This window comes from Alosa pseudoharengus, unplaced genomic scaffold, assembly GCF_046254945.1.
Source record: "Alosa pseudoharengus isolate Yale_2024_CS ecotype anadromous, Long Island Sound unplaced genomic scaffold, YU_APseudo_1.1 YU_APseudo_1.1_scf_23, whole genome shotgun sequence".
Classification (NCBI taxonomy): Eukaryota; Metazoa; Chordata; class Actinopteri; order Clupeiformes; family Clupeidae; genus Alosa; species Alosa pseudoharengus.
Window position 1 is genome coordinate 8,742,033 of NW_027468685.1, and position 12,133 is coordinate 8,754,165.

Below are 12,133 nucleotides of genomic sequence, written 5' to 3' on the forward strand. Positions count from 1 at the left end.
TATTCTCACGCTATAGTGCCACATCACGTGACCTGAATACAATAGGAAGAGTTCCCTTTATGTTTAGTACACCTGTGCAAGCTTACAATGCCATTAAGGCGACCATTAGGTTGACATGCATTGGCCATCTTTTCTGCTTCTTAACTCCTCCTCACAATAGAGTTTGTGTCTGCTTTTTCCCTCCATATTTATAGCCAGAGAGCAAATTGACATCTAGACAAACTTCCACCACACCTGCCTTGCTGTACCTCAAGAATGGCAGTTCGTTTTTTATAGTTAGATATTTTTGAAGTATTATGTGATTGTGTTTGTTATCATCATCAGTGACTTAATTCTTCCTCTTCTTTTTTCAGCCTCCTCCTCTTCATCACCATCATCAATACCACCACCTCTTAGCAGCACTATCATTTCGATGATCAGATGACCCTTGTAACAGCAGTGTTTTGATACCTACAACTAGACCAACTAAACAGCTATAGTCTAGAGTACAATAGCTCCATCTCCTGTTCATCACTATTAAAAACAGTCTTTTGTTTGAAAGACAGAATAATGAGAAAATACAAAGGCATAATTGTGCTCCCTTTGGACCTGAGAAAATAGAAAAAGACTAACTCACTGTGTGTGAGTTATGACACCTCAGTTTGGAGGTCACATAGATACCTAAAACAGGAAGACGAGTTTCTATACTCGGGCCATACAGCTCCTAAACACAAACAAAACTTTTAAAACATTACATGGACTTGACATACTGCACAAGAGATATGAGTACAGTCCTTTCCTCTTCTTACAATTAAATTAAAAAGTGACAGGTGGGCGGGACTTCCGGTTGATTAAGGCGGGACTTCCGGCAAAGGTATTTGATTTCCGGTGAAGGCGGGACATCCGGGTTTTGAACTTGTACTTTTGTACTTTTTATGATAATTTTGTATGTTTTTTTTTAGTCATTTCGTGTTTTTTGGCCGGGGCGGGGGCTTGTGTGTGTGTGTGTTTGTGTGTGTGTGTGTACAGGGGTGGGTGTCTGTATGTGTACAGGGGTGTGTGTGTGTGTGTACAGGGGGGGGGGGTGTGCAGGGTGTGTGTGTGTGTGCAGGGGTGTGTGTGTGTGTGTGTGTGTGTGTGTGTCCAGGGTGGGGGTTGTACAGGGATGTGTTGGTCATAGGTGCGCGTGTGTCCAGGGGTGGGGGGTGTACACGGATGTATTGGTCATGGTTGGTGTCCTGTTGGGGGATGTCATGGGAGTGTCATGCCTAGACAATTATCAAAAATCCAAATGGGTGCTAGAAGCCATGAGTCTGGTCAAGTTTAAATTCAGTTTTAAATTCAAATTCATCAAGATTTTCATCAAGTCATTGAAAAGAATAAAATGTATCAGACAGTAGAACGGTGGAGAGAGGGTAGGGGCTGGGCAAAGGTATGTGTATGCGTGGTTGCATGTGTGTGTGTGTGTGTGTCTGAGAGAGGGGGCGAGAGAGAGAGGAGGGGGTTTGTTTGACTGTGTGTATGCTTCAAGTTTTAGTGATATGAACCTGAATAAAAGAATCAAGAATGTGATGATGCCAAGAGCCTAAAAAGGTTTCAGCCATGTGTCTGTGAACTAAAATAAAAAATAAATCCTACATTTAAGTTGAACTTTAAGGTTCAGGGTCATGCATGTCTAATGTCATGGCTCCAGGGCCCTGAGGGAATAGGTTGTGTTTGTGTGTGTGTGTGTGTGTATGTGTGTGTGTGTGTGTGCTTGCATGCTTGAGAGTGAGAAAGAGAGAGGTTGAAATGTTTAGTCATGTTTATGTTTTTAGGATTATTAAACTGAATGTGAATGAACTGAATGATCTGATCCTGTCAAGAACCTTCTTTCATATATGTTTCTGTGAACTAGAAGAAAAAATAAATCATGAATGTAATGTTCTGGGTAAGCGTGTCTAACGCCATGGCTCCAGGGCCCTAAGGGGTAGGTTGCAAGTGTGTGTGTGTGTGTGTGTGTGGGTGGGTGGGTGTGGAGAGGGGGAGAGAAAAGAGAGAGAGGGTCTATTTATAGGTACTTTATGTTGGAGGATGGGTGTCTGTGTGTGTGTGTGTTTATGAATGAAGATTGGGGAGGGGAGACTTGCTGTACTGTAGGAACGTGGTGGAGCTATTGATCAATCTAATTATCCATCCAATGATCTGTAGATCGGTCACTGGAATTCATTTAACACTCATATTGTAACTTCATATGGACTTTGCACTCAGAGACCACCTCCTTTTTAAGTTTGTGAGGTTAATGAATATTTTTTTTACTGTTTTATCATTAATAAATAAAGAGAGGGCGGGGTATACCAAATGAGAAAGTCCATTATCAACAAAAGAGGCACCAAAGGCAAGTAAGTTGAGGGTTTGCCTGTACTGGGTCAGATTATATTATTGTTATATGCAGATTTTTTCATAGTCAGATTGTGTCTCTAATAGGATATCATGAGATAAACTAAAAGTAACATTTTTTAATCAATAATAACATTTAGGAGTTAGGAGTGAGTGAAATAATTACAATTTTCCAGTTTCATCCGCACACTTCCTTCTGCTTCACACCCAATATATCCTTTTCAATATATCCTTTCCTTTTTCATGGCACGGAGGGTTTTTCCCCCCACAGTAGGTATATCTAGCTATATCTATTGCTTGAACACTAGCATCAAATATTTTCCACAGTTAGCAAAACCTTAAACTCAAGGAGCAAAACATCAGCACATATTTGCACTACTATAACCACATTGTTAGCTTCGCTAAAAAATAGGATTTACTTCATTTTAAATCCCATGAACATTAAGTTTATAGTATATAGGCCTACTGAGGATAGACATTCAGGCAAACAAAAGTTGTAATAGGGAATATTGTGCACTTAGCATAGAGGGCAGCGTCTATCAGGCAGAAAACCAGTCTTGCTAGTTGGCTGAAAAGTATTGAAAAGCCTTGAAAAGTATTTACTACGGCAAGGTAAAATATCCGAGACAAAATAGACAAAGGCAAAACTGCTTGAAGCCTTGACAAACCACATGAATAGGTCAGGCCTCAGCATTCTCTTATTCACTTCCATTATACTGTATGTTGAGGAACAAAACTTCTCAACAAACTTCTTCTGAAAGCATAACATAAGACACAATCCTGCATCAAATTCTACTGTTCTCTTAGCATAACTGTCTTGATAAAAACCTATATATTCTGGCAAAAGGCTCATGGGAACACCATGAAACGGGCGACACCAAAACTTGCCATAGGATCAATTGCTTACCTGGTTCAGTACTTAGCTGCACTTACACATGATTCTGTCAGATAAATTCATTGAGGAGGTAAAATATATCAGTTCAACGTAATACCACGGATCACTAACTGTGACAAACCCTGTTTTCCTTTTTTCACAGTAGTAAAAAACAATTAAGTAAATGGAATGCTCAATTGGAATGACTAGCTGAATGCCATACATTGGTGTTTCATTAAAAACTAGACTGTATTATGTAATGTTACAATAATATGACTTTTCGCTACACATATCTCTCTACTCTGTGATGTAGAAATCACATATTTTCCAAAATACTTCCAAAATACTACCGCCAGAACCCAATTGATCAGACACAATGATAAGGTGTAAAGACACCTACTGTAGCTGCATAACTGTCAACTCAACAATCAGGCCTAAACACAGGGCAACCGTCAAGCCCTAGTCGGCAACATAAAATGAAGGCAAGCACTGAGGAAGAGATAACTGTAGGCACATGTGAAGAAAGACAAGGACCACATGTATTTATCAGATGAGATTTGAGCAACATTGCTTGTGAAGATTGGGACATAACATATGTCCGCTTTCTATCTTTTTTGTTTGACCCAACTACCGAACACTGCTCTTTTACCAACATAGTATTTCCAGAATAGATGGTGATGGCATTTGGTGTACTTTACCATGTGAAGAGAAAAAAGTCTGCAATGTAGAGGTAGGGTATTATGCGGCATGTTTGGGCAGTATATTCTCTATGTATACATACTCTACTATAGCATAGTTACTATAGCATACCGGTTAGATTACTATTAGGTTACTATTAGGCTACTACTGCAGGGGTGTAAAATGCAGGACGCAAATGCAGACACCGAGATGGGAAATGGATATAAGTTTAGAATCTTAAGGTTAGTCAGCAGCACAAAATGGTAGGTAAATAGCGGTAGCCAGGTTCAATACAGAGGAAACAGAGGCAAGACAAAAATAATAATAAATAAGAATCCAAAAATTCAAAGAGTTTTTGAAAAGAGACGTGACGCGGAACGACAGGACTGAAACATTTAGAAAATAAGTCAGAAAAGCCCCAGAAACAAGACAGTGTGTGACAGAGATAGACAGGGTGATTGAGTAACTTAGAACAGGGATGCAGGACTCAATCAACAGAAAGCCAGGAAGTGCAGTAACAGGACACAACATGGCGTGGACAGAGGGGCCTAGTACACATGACCAACACGGCATGACAAGGAACAGAAAACATAGAACCTGGACCAAACTGTGACTCATACAGTAGGAAATTGAGTAGCCTAGGGTGTAAATGGTTCAAACATGATCAGATCATATGATGGCTAGATGGATGGATGTGTTATGACAATGTGATATGGTTTTGAAAGATCTGAGGTGTACTGTTTTTAGTTTTTTTTTAAAGAAAAAGAAAAAAAGAAAAAATCAAAATTGAGGGAATTGCCGGCAATTGAATATGTTGCAACTATTGAGGTTTAAACTTGGAAAAGTACAGATTTTTGTAAAATGCTGCGACATTTAGAAATTCAATTAGGGGCAGTACACTTACTGGTAGTTACATGTCTAACATCTGGTCCTGGATCTTATAAAGTCTCCTTTAGCCAAATCCCAATAAAAGTTCAATCATCAAGTTTGTAAGCTGATATTTTCAACTTTTCTTCTTCACTCATCTCTTTTGTCAGCTCATTTATTGTCTTTAGTAGCTTCATCTCTAACTGTTTGTTTCTTCTAATTAGGCTATTGGTCATGGATATTGCATTGACATTATTGTTTATTACTACTTTTTTCCTTTACATAGTCTTAACCACATTTTAAAGTCATTGTCGCTTTGGACACAATCCATAATTGTTTTTTTGGCGGCATTACAAGGGCAAAATATCTACAAGGATACAAGGAAGTTTATTGTCACGTGCATATAGTTACTGGAAGTAAGAAATGCAGTGAAATTATGTCTGGGGTCAGCCTATTTGTGCATTAATGGGGGGGGGGGGGGGTAAAAAGTGCAGTAGAAGAGGGTTTTAGTAGATTAAGCGGCAAGGGCTTCATAAGAAAGTTGGGGGAGGATTGGGATTGGGGGGGGGGGGGGACACCAACTAGGAGCACCTAAGAGCAACAGGGGCAAGGAAAAACTCCCTTACCAAGGAAGAAACCTTGGGCAGATCCACGGCTCAAGGGGCTAACCCAACTGCCAGGGGTCTTGGTGTGTGTGTTGGGGTGATGACAGGGGAGATGGGATAGTGTGCTGTGTATGTGGGGAGAGGGCAGTGTGTAATATGTGTGTTGGAGAAGCTTCCTCATGAGACAATGTGCTGTGTATTGGGGGGGGGGGGGGGGGGGGGGGCAGTGTGCAGCAACTATGTAGAGGAGGCTTACTGTAGCAAGCAGTGTGCTATATGTATGTGAGGTGATGACAGTGATGATGTAAGTGTGTGTGTTTTTTGTGTGTGTGTTGGGGATGGGGGATGGGGGGGGGCAGAAAGGCTAGGCAATCAAGGACATGGGTAGATGGAGGAGAAATCAAAAATAATAAATAAAAAGTTCTATGGAGATGTGCAAAAGTTAGAGAAAATCAGATGTGTGTGTGTGTGTGTGTGTGTGTGTGTGTGTGTGTGTGTGTGTGTGTGTGTGTTTTGACGTGTGATGAAATAAGAAAATAAATAAAAGGTCTGTAGCATAGGGTGAGGGATGTAAAAGTGCTAAAAGTCTTGTAGGTGTGTGTGTGTGTGTGTGTGGGGGGGGGGGGGGTCATGAGTGCTGAGGAGTGAATGAGTGCAAAGTCAGTATAGTGTGAGTTCAGAGTTGGGAAATGTTTGAGAGTGCTGAGGAGTGAATGTGTGCAAAGTCAGTATAGTATAATATAATAGTGGCATATTAATAATATATCAATATATTAATATGTATGTATATATATATTATTCATATGCCAACATTATAGTGGCATATTAATAATATTATCAATAATAATATACAGTATATATAATAGTGGCACAGCCGCCTCTTCATCATAACATGTACACTTTTGGCTACAAAAAAAATACATTCTTAATGAAATATACACTAACACACCACTCATCTGTCCCTAGTGTAAATGGTACACATTTTGTTGTTTTTTCCCAGGCACTTTGAAGAAGGGCCCTCATACCTTTCCATTCAAGTTTCTGTTACCAGATGAGATAGTTAGGTGTTAATGACACTTGACACTTTCATGACTCATTGGGTTTTTCCTCTAACCGTCGGTACATTTGGCTGTGTATGTTTGAGAAGAGACTGAGGTCACCAAGGTCGCATGGGAAATGATTGGACTGTGGAGAGATTCATTCCTAGTCTAGAAACTGAATTAAGGGTCACTAAATGAATGATGCCATTCAGTGTCTTAATGTCTGCTTGCAGTCAGTATTATTATATGTATTATATATATATATGGTCATATCCTTAACAAAAAACAAACTTTTTTGGAAAGTAAAATGCATCGTTCAGCGGTCAAATTGTATGAGTAGATGCTTACTTTATTCTGAGGAGGAGTTCAACGGTGGCTAAAGTATAAAAAAGAAAGGATCCCTCACCTTTTAATTAAAAAGGTCTGTTTCTAACTCCTCCTTCTCCTACTCTGCTCTGAAGAAATAAAATGCAGGAAAGCCAATGTGATTCAGTAGGCCTACTGTGTAAATGTGATACAGAAATACTGTACTGCCCGTGGCATGGAGGAAGGTGGTTCATGTCCCAATGCATATTAAATCCCTTTTAGAGGGCATTTAGAGGTCCCTAGGCCATTCTCAGCTTATTGATTAGTTTACATAGACTCATTTTTGGAGAAAAGTTGATCATTGTTCATCCTCATTAATGTTATACATCATAGATTTAGGGAGATATTAGACTCTCATCTGTCGAAATGGCTGATTTAGTGGGGAATTGTATGTCAGCGGAACTTGTACATAGAACATGGTGGGATAATCAAGGACTCTTGTTATGCTTTTATAAAAAATATGGATACAATTGGTAGCCTAATCACAACGTTGTGCATCATATAGGGATTGTCAAAGTTTTTTTTTTTTTCCCCGTCATCTACTTCCTGAAATTTTGGTCAACGATACCTGGGGCACCGAAACACCGGGGCACATGAAATTTGGTGGGTATGTAGCCCCACTAGACTTTTACGGAAAAATTTTGTTTGGTCCCCGGGGGCCACTCCCCCTCCGCGCTGGGCCCCCCGAAACCCAAAAAATGCCTAATCTTTTGGACTGTATTGTAGTTTTACTGATACAGTAAATCCTCTGAAAATGCCACCAATACAATATACAGGTGGTTGCATTTACTCTAGAACATGTGTCATGAAATAACATTCAAATCCCTCCATTATTTGGAAGTAAATTTCCCCCTCTAAATAACTACCTGAACCGTGGCACCGAGGATGAAGACATTTTTATGGTATGTTGGTCTCAAGGGCCCACATCAACCTAGCCCATAATCACTCATTTGTGATTTGCACCCCCCCGGTAATAAATGAAAATGCAATATCATTCTGCTTTAATCGCCCCTCTCTTCAGTAAAGACGTTCAGAACTGCACCAAATTTTATGTGTATGATTAACCTGACATTCTCTGGGGGTATGCCAAGTTTCGTAGAATTTCATCCATGGGGGGGGTCTAAAAAATTAAGTTATGTGTACATTTAGTGACTGTACACTCATTGGCCTGTAGATGGTGGTGCACACATATACACATGCACACACACACACAGGCACCCACATACTATCGGTATTAGAACGGCCGATACATAATTACAAATTCAGTAGGATTAAAAGAAAGCCAAAATAAATATTCATCATCATCATCATGGCTGCATTTCCAGTATTGGCGATAAGTAGTCGTTTGTCCACTAGATGGCGCATCGTTGCAGTGAGACGTAATTTTGTTGGAAGTTAATCTAAAGTGGGTTGGAAAGACACTACGCTTCCTACAAGGACAAGACTGTAGGCTACAGTAGTTTACCGCAGAGAACGTCTAATAGTGCAGGGCGATATGTAGCAAAAAAAGGTGTTTGGAACATTTCATATAGATTTTTGCAAATTATGTTTTTTCACTTCTTCAGACCCTATAGTTTGCAAAACTACCTGTTTCCAATTTTTTCCCGGACTGCACAGGTCCAAAATCCAAGATGGCGGATATATCACCAAAAATTGCAAATAATCGCCTTTTTAAACATTTTAAATGGATATATGTTAGGTATCATTATATACATACATATACATACATTTTCTAATAAAATTGAATGACTTGAGGTAATAAATATGACCATGGGTGACATGAGATGTCATGATTATCAACCAGTGATGGGTGTAACCACCATTATGCTATTTATTGGCATACCCGGAAAAACACATTGACTGATTTAAATGTTTCCTTCACATAACCTAATAATCATTTGAATTAAAGTAATGTTCTGCAGTAACCCCAATAGATTAGATTAGAGTAGATTAGATTCAACTTTATTGTCATTGCAGAGTACAAGTATGAAGACAACGAAATGTGGTTTGCGTCTAACCAGAAGTGCAAAAAAGGAGAAAAGTGCAATGTGATATACAAAGCAGTGTTTCCCATACATTGACTTACTTGTGGCGGCCCACCACAATATCAACTTTGACCACCACACAATGATTTGCCATGTTGTACTATTTAAATTGGATGAAATCCTTTCATTGTAGAGCTATGGGCACCTTTGCAAAGCCTTTCCTTGTCTCTCTCTCTCTCTCTCTCTCTCTCTCTCTCTCTCTTTCTTTCTCTCTCAATGAACCTGCCCCTCCTCTGCATGCACGTTTAAAGAAAACATTGTCATTTGTGTAAGGATTGTTGTTGGCATAGAAGATGACTGGTTAAATCGTGATTATATCAGGTTAGCATCATAAACATGCTGCGCAAAACTGTTGCAACCCCCACCATCACCTACCACCACAAATAGAACTGAATTCTGTGGGAAACACTGCAAAGTATAGACAGGTGGTGCATAAACAGGTCAAGAAATATAGCCTATATACAGTTGATTTGTATAAAGTAGAAAGGTTTAGAGTAATATAAATATGTGCAGTGTATTAACAGTTACCTTATAAGAGCAGAATAAATATGGCTATGTAATGTGAACAATGTATGAACAACATATATTTTGGGGGGGTCTGCCTCCTTGTTGTCCCTGTCAAGGTTGCCATGGTCATGGACACCTCAACAGGCACAGGCAAGGAGGCATTGGACAGGGGTGGGTGGGTGGGGGGGGGCTTAGTTGGTTGGTTGTCACTGGAATGGAGAGCTAGACTTCAGCTGCAGGAAAGAAGCTTCCTCTGAACCTGCTGTGCGCCTTATGCAAGTATCGCTTGCCCTGGATGGCCTCAATGGAGGGGAGTGAGGAATACGTTGGGCAGTTTTCACCACCCTCTGCAGTGCTTTTCGGTTGTGGGCAGAGCAGTTGCCATACCAAACTGTGACACAGTTGGTAAGGATACGCTTGATGGTGCAGGGGTAGAAGTTCACCAGGATCTGAGGAGGCCGGTGGACCTTATTTAGCCTCCTCAGATAGAAGAGATGCTGGTAAGCCTTCTTGATCAGGGTAGAGGTGTTGAGGGTCCAAGAGAGGTCCAAGAGATGTGGACACCCAGAAATCTGAAGCTGGTGATAAACTCCACTTCAGTCCCATTGATGAGAATGTGTGTGTGTGCTAGCTTTAGACTTCCTGAAGTCCACAATGAGAATTACTGTTTATGTTGGAAACATTTTGGATCTCCAAGCTGAAGAGCACCAGAGGAATACACATCTCAACACCCAAGCAGCACTCCTAGTAACTCGTTTGTGGATCCACAATGAGCTCTTTGGTCTTCAATAATTCTGTTAACAGGACTTGCAGGAAATTGTGGGAACATATGAATTTGTTGATTATATGCAAGCCTAATGCTGCCCACTACAGCTAAGTCTGCCTTCATCCATGAATTGTGACTGGTTTCAGAAACAGCATCCTCTGAACAATCTGAGAGTAGCTCAGTGCAATTAACACACACATTGGATAACATCTTAATAGATGGCATGGCTGTTGTGCAGGAGATGGTTGTCAGGAAAAGTGACATAAACTGTTGCCAAGATCTGGCAGAATGCTTCTTTGAAAATGTTGAAAGTAAGGCATGAGGCTACAATGACATATACTTATTATTTAACAACTATACCATCACAAACTCCATGAAAGACAGGACGAGACCGGTCCATACAATGGGAAAAGCACATGATAAGGGATACAAAATACAAGACTACACCAATCAAAGACTTTAAAGCTTTCCTGGGATCGAAGGAAACCAAAGCCAACCTCATCCTCTACCTTGGTCATAAAGCTGTTGAACTATGTAAACTGCCAGTCACAGTTCACACACACAAAGGTGGCAGTAGCAGTAAGTCATTTTGGCAAAACCCCATATATCTACATGTCACACAGATGTCTTGGTGCTTGCCCTTCGCAGGGTATCAGACATCAACAAAGACAGTCTCATTATCATGGGCACTGGAGAACGTCGACAAATGATACAGCCTTGAAATCTTGACACACCCTAGCGGCAGCAAACGTAATTTGCAGTCAGGGTAGTCTAAAAACTCTCTGTTGGCTTGTGAGGTGGAAAAACCAAACTTCGCTCAGGACAATCACATCGTGTATAGAGTCGGTGGACCTATCGGGTATCCTATTGTATCCTATCCTATCAGGAAATTGAAAGTCAACCGTTTGTCCCGCCATTTACCGTTTATCCCGTGGGAAAGGAAAGGTTTCTGTTTCAAGTCAATCAAGTCATTAACACACTTTGTAGGCTTGTAGTAGGTCCTCATCCATCTCCAGACGTGTTAGCTGGATGTGAGAAATTTGTGTGTCAGCTCCTCAAAACATGGTTTTCAAACAGCTAAAGCCCTTCGGTGGAACATGTTTAAAACTCTAAAACCCAACCAGGGAGTGGAAAAACTAGGGAAATCCCATCCCTATGATTGCCCTACCATCGCCTATTGCTGTCCCCATGCTCGGATTCCTGCCCGCGCAGCCTAGCGACCCACTATTTGCCCGATGACAACTTCTAATTCCTATGGACAATTCATCCCCTACACTGGACTATTTGAACTTAACACTAAATAGGATTCATGCATTATCATACTGGTTATGTAACCATCCAACCACTTTGTAACATATACCTCAGGTGGCTCTAAATACCATGTTCTATTCTCTGTATATAGACCTTACTGTCCTGTAACTGACCCCAGGCAGACGGGTCAGGCTCTTGAGTCGTGGATCTGCTTGAGGTTTCATCCTATATGTTTCTCCCATTCTTGGGAGTTTTTCCTCGCCCCTGTTACTCATGGGCTCTGTCTGAATGTTTACACATGTCTCATGGCGCTATACAGAGTGTTAATGTTTTGACGCTCTATAACTAAAATTAAATTGAAATTCTGAAAGCACACAGGCAAGCAAATGTTTGGGCACAAGATACAGTGCCTGCTCCAAAGATTCTTGACTCACTATAACTGGGATGGAGACAAATTGTTGAGGGGCAATGGGCTCCTGTTCTGTCAAAACTTCCACCAGCACCAGAGGCTGTTGTGGAACTTGTGAAGTGTTGTTGTCTTGCCAGCCAATGCAGTATAAGGTGTTCTTGCAAGAGTAACAACTTACCATTCACGCAACTTTGCAGGTGTGAAGGCTCTGAGAAGATGTACACCAATACACCAAGACAGTGGCAGTGGTGAGGATAAATACTTGAGTGACAATGACAATGTTTTGTTGAACTCTTCAATAATGAAACAAGATGCCGATTTTTTTTATCTTTTTTTCATTTTTTCCATTTTTTCTCCAAATTTTTTG